The 5,686-nt window shown below is 42.7% G+C and overlaps 1 pseudogene; it reads left to right on the top strand.

Moving 5' to 3' along the window:
* Positions 1–1,498: 1,498 nt before the first annotated feature.
* LOC137097195 (bystin pseudogene) lies at positions 1,499–2,998 on the top strand (annotated as a pseudogene).
* The last annotated feature ends 2,688 nt before the right edge of the window (positions 2,999–5,686 follow it).

Here is a 5,686-nt window from a genome sequence, read left to right as displayed (position 1 = left end):
GCAATTACATCCAGTTCCATGATAATTTTTAAAATGAGATCTTATTCTTTAAACAAAGTTTTAAAAAAGGATCTATGTATGTGCAATATGCTGTCTTAAGCTCCTTATAAAGAGCACACAGGCTTGTGCACTTAAATCAGTTATGACAATCAGAAAGAAATGTTATAACAATTTGTTGATTTCTAAAAATAATGAACAAGGAATATGAACTAGGGGGGATTCCAATTTCTAAACTGAAATTTAGAATTGGATCAATGTTGAATTGGCTTCCAAATCAAATTTCCCAATGAAATCATGCCATTTTCTGGTTTACAAATCAGGCTGCAAAACAGTTTTTCTGATTGGTGTCAATTGTTTGGATTTCTTCACACATGCCACCGGAATCATTATGATCCTGTCAGAATCCGTGCCCCACTCATCACACAGGGGGAAGCCTTCTTTAGCTGGCTTGACTCATCTTCCCTAATGGAAAGACAGGGAGCCTCCTGTCAACCACCGCTGGCAATTTTGCAGCAGCAGGGTGTTTGTGGCAGTTCAGCCACAGAGCTGCCCCAGTAGTACTTTTCCAGAATGTGATGGGTGTCATTGGACTCTGTGACTGAAGTAAAAAAAAAACAGCTGCCAAATTTTGGACCATGTGAAGAGGTCCCTAGATTACAATTTGAGAGGTGTAGGGGAACAAGTAGAGTCACATCTGGCAGGCAATTTCACAGCCAGCCTAACCAGGAGATACTGATTGCCCACCAGTGCTTACACTCAAAACACGTCTCCAAACTCAACCATCATTTTCCTCCATCAGTACTTAGCCTTTTGACTCCAAGTAGCAATTCCATGCCCCTTTTATAATAATGGCCCCATTTCTTTTCCTCCTGTATTCTGTTTTGCTCTGCTAGATTTCACAATGGTTTTCAAATAGTTCCTGTGAAAAGCAGTTTGACATGTCTTGCATTATGTTAACCATTAAAAATGTGTGTGTGGTTACTGAAGAGCACAGACTTTAGGGGGCCCTGCCAAGGCAGAGTCCAACAAGACCCAAAAAGAGGATCCAGAAAAACCTGGCAAGACAATAAGCACCAGTAAATTTTTTCCCTATTTCCCAATAAATCTCACCAAGTTGAAACAATGCCACCAAAGTTTATTTTCTATTCCAGCTGGAAAGGATGATGACTGCAGTAATCTACCCAACAAACTGACATACTTGCTACGCAGGCAAATACAGACTATATAGTTTTCCATTCAATTTTCCCTGCGTCCATCTCCTCAGCCAACTTTGCTGTGATTGGCTGTGATGCCAGCGAGCCAGGAGGAGCAGCCGGGGACCCATGCAGCTCATCCAATCAGAACCAGAGCCCTGCTTTGGCTGCTCAGCCAACGATGAGAGAGGAGACGGGCAACAGTGGAAGCAATGAAAAAAATCTCATGATGATTGGTTATGAATGGCCTTTCGCCCGCCCCTTCCCTGCTCTTCCCTTTCGGGCGCATGCGTCGTAGCCTTTCCTCTCCCCCACGTGTCTGGGTGATCATGCCGAAAGAGAAGCGGGTGCGAGGGGCCTCCTCGGCGGCGGCGGGGGTGAGCGTGCCTCTGGCCGAGCAGATCCTGCAGGGCGAGGCGGTGAAGCCCAGTCGGCGGGTGAAGCGGAGGGGCAAAGCCGGGCTGCATGGCGGGGGAGCGGGAGGAGAAGAGGAGGAGGAGAAGTACGTGGACGAGCGGCTCTCCCAGAAGATCCTGGAGCAGGCGCGGATCCAGCAGGAGGAGCTGCAGGCCGAGCATGGCCTTTCCGGCAGAGAGGAGCCCAAGAGGAAGACCACCGTCCTGGGCTCCAACTCAAAGGATGGAGGTTCAGATACAGATGATGAGGAATGGCCATCACTGGAGAAAGCTGCAGCCATGGAGAAGGGAGAGTATTGTGAGGAGATGACTGTGAATCCCGAGGATGAAAAAGCCATTGAAATGTTCATGAATAAGAACCCACCACTGAGGCGCACCTTGGCAGACATTATAATGGAGAAGATTACAGAGAAACAGACAGAAGTTGAGACTGTGATGTCAGAAGTATCTGGCCACCCCATGCCACAGCTTAACCCTCGGGTCCTAGAGGTCTACAAGGGTGTCAGAGAAGTGTTGTCTAAATACAGGAGTGGAAAGCTTCCCAAAGCCTTCAAAGTTATCCCAGCATTATCCAACTGGGAGCAGATCCTCTACATCACAGAGCCAGAAACGTGGACAGCGGCTGCCATGTACGAGGCAACAAGAATCTTTGCTTCAAATCTCAAAGAGCGGATGGCCCAGCGGTTCTACAATCTGGTCCTCCTCCCGAGAATCCGGGACGACATTGCTGAATATAAACGGCTCAACTTTCATCTCTATATGGCATTGAAGAAGGCGCTGTTCAAACCTGGAGCCTGGTTCAAAGGTATCCTTCTTCCCTTGTGTGAGTCGGGAACATGCACGCTGCGGGAAGCCATCATAGTGGGCAGCATTCTTGCCAAGTGCTCTATCCCTGTCCTTCATTCTGGGGCTGCAATGCTAAAGATTGCTGAGATGGAGTACAGCGGCGCCAACAGCATCTTCCTCCGCCTGCTCATAGACAAGAAGTATGCCTTGCCTTTCCGAGTGGTGGATGCCCTGGTCTTTCACTTCTTAGCCTTCCGGACAGACAAGCGTACCTTGCCTGTCCTGTGGCATCAGTGTCTCCTGACCTTTGCTCAGCGGTACAAAGAGGATCTTTCTTCAGAGCAGAAGGAAGCCCTTTTGGAATTGCTCAAGTCTCACAGCCACCCCCAGATCTCTCCAGAGATCCGCAGAGAACTTGTGAATTCCAAGTGTCGGGACACGGAGGGAATGCAGCCCATGGCAGTGGAGTGAATCAAGGATGGGAACACAGACTCTGTGTGTATTGGACACTGCAGATGCTGCAGTTTTGTTTGGGCTGGAACTTGTTAAGTCAAAGGCATCCACTGGAGAATGTATATTGTTAATAAACAGCAGTGGAATAAACTAGGATGGAGAGAGTGAATAAATATGAGGCAGTCTGGAATGGCCTTTCCTGGACCCTGATGATAAGTGATCAAGAGAGATAGCTTTGAGCCCTCCAGTCTCGATCCTGACTATTGTTCTGAGTCTGAAACAAGATCCTTGTCTGGCCCCAAAGAGCCAGCCCATTGTCATAAAGTCCGGCAATATTGACTTTTTGATAAGATTTTGGATCCTTTTTTCTGAGATGGAGGAATGGCTTTGGGGGAGAAGCAGTGACAATCCCCTTTTCCTCTCGGTTGGGGAAATGTCCTTTGTCTCAAGTGAGTATCAAGTCCATGAACCCTAATTCCTTAGGTGGTCCAGTCAAAGAAGACCCTCTGAAGCCCAAGGAAGGGGGCTGTTTACTTATTGTCCCTGCTGATGGGTTTCTGCCAAATCCTTTGTTTAGGAAAGATGATCCAGGAAATCTTGCAAAATCTGGGCCTTGTGTTGCTGGGCATAGTTCATGGAGAGCTTGCCTTGCTTAATATTTTATCTAGATACATTTGATAATTGGGAATATGGGGCATATACAGAGTTCATGTGGGGAAGGGGGAACATGCAGGGTTGACGAAAGATCTGGCTGGTCATCCTGTCCTGGTTTTTTTGTTTCGATATTTAAAATAATTACAAAATTTTCCTTTTAAAAAGTTCGATATTTACTAAATTTCGTAAATGGTAAAAAATTAACGAATCGATTTCCAAAACAATAACGAATCGATTCGTTAATGGCAGACGCGACCGCGAAATACGCTAAAAAACCTCCAAAACCTTCTGAAGCTTCCCTCTCCCTCTGTTGTTGACTGTTGGTGTGATATTATAAATTTTTTTCACTAATTAAACCATAAAACTGGCCCAGACATGCGGAAATAATAACGAAACGACCTCAAAACAATAACAAAACGAATACAATATCGAAATACGAAGCATTTACAAAACGTTTTTGAAAATTCGTTTTTTTTAATAATTGCTCCAGAATAGTTCGTTATCGTTTTGTAATTGAAAAAAATTAACGAATTATTAACGAATTACGAATTAACGAAACGAAACTGCCCAGCCCTACTTACTATATCATTCCAGCCTAGTGTCCTTGGCAAAACTATGATTTCCCTGATTATAAACTATCTTTAATTGGGGGGGGGGGGGTTCATGTTTGGAAACATGGTGGGGAAATGGGGCAGAATGTACATGATGTGCAGTGCATGGTAATTTGGTTGTGTACCTCCCTTGCAATTCTGTACATTGATTGCTGTTCTGTACACAGATGTTCAGTTTCAATGCTATCTGTAGAGGTTCGGAAGATAGTAGCATTTACACAATTAATTTTCAAACAATGTGCAAGAATTGTGTAATTTAACTGTTTTGTATATTAATTATTGCTGTTTTTATTGTCTTTGCTGTTTGCTGTCTGGAAACCGCTGTGAGTCGCCCTCGGGCTTGAGATACAGCGGTATACAAGAACAGTAAATAAATAAATAAATAAATATTTCAGAAGGTTCTTTGAAACACAGATCGAAGCTTGAAATGTATTCTCTTTCTTTTAAATAGTGCTATATTCATCTCATTCCCAGCCTTTTGTTTTGTGACTAGAATGGAGAATGAAATGCTAACATTCTTCCAGCAGATTTAACATTCCTTCTCTATTAATTTTTTTCCCCTTTTGGAAGGGAGGGGGACCAATATCTAGAAGCATCATATCAAATTGATAATCTTTTTGTTTAAAAAAAACATGGAGGTAAACATTCTTCATCAATGATTGACACCAGTGTAAACCCATTTTAAAAATAGAATCACACAGAGAAGCAGTCTTCTTCTTCTTCTTTTTCTTCTGTTGCAGTTTCCAAACATTCACTGCAGAACTTAGAAACAAAACAGATTTGACAACAGAATGAATGAAATGTTTTCTTTTAAATACAGATCCATTAAAACAAATAGCAGATGTTTTATTTCTTCCTTCTTCTCAAGTAATTTGAGTAATCAACCTTTGTTTCATTAAATTTGCATGAATATGAATTGAATTTCTATCTATACAGTAAATTGATTCCAAGCTTAACAGTAATCTAATTGCAAGAGCAGCAGGAAAGTAAGGGGGTGGGGTGGTGCATGAGTTATCAAATACAATTCACTGCCAAGTGCATGCCTTTTAAAAAAGAGATTGACCCCTTCAAGGGTGGTTAAATACGTTATCGAAAATATATTTACGATTATCACCTCTTTTTTCCATTCTTGAAAGTTGGTTCTGAGCCAATTAATCCATTTTCATGTTTGCTTTGTTTACAGTTCTTTGTTGCCATATGGAATTTTAATGCACCTTTCCAGTACTGCACCTTTCTCAGGTCTTATAGAGCTGGAAGGAACACTAGAGTTGTAACAGATTCAACTCCAATTGGTTTTAACCAGTGAATATATTTATGTGGTGCTATATCGGGGATTGGTAAACTGTTAAAAGTCCATTTAGGGTTTATCCACATCACATAATTATAGTAGTCTTATAACACTTTAATTGTCAGGGCTCCATTCTAGCATATCCCAATATATGAAGCTTGGTGGGGTGCTCAGAATCCTTGGCTGGCAAACTCTAATGCTGTACTTTAAAGATGTGGAACAAGGAAAGTACACAATATGTTTGTCTGAATCTTTGGGCTTGTCTTCAGTAATAAATTGTTTTGA

The sequence above is a fragment of the Anolis sagrei genome, chromosome 5 (assembly GCF_037176765.1).
Source record: "Anolis sagrei isolate rAnoSag1 chromosome 5, rAnoSag1.mat, whole genome shotgun sequence".
Classification (NCBI taxonomy): domain Eukaryota; kingdom Metazoa; phylum Chordata; class Lepidosauria; order Squamata; family Dactyloidae; genus Anolis; species Anolis sagrei.
The sequence above is the reverse complement of the archived record's forward strand: the minus strand, read 5'-3'. Positions and strand labels throughout refer to the sequence as shown.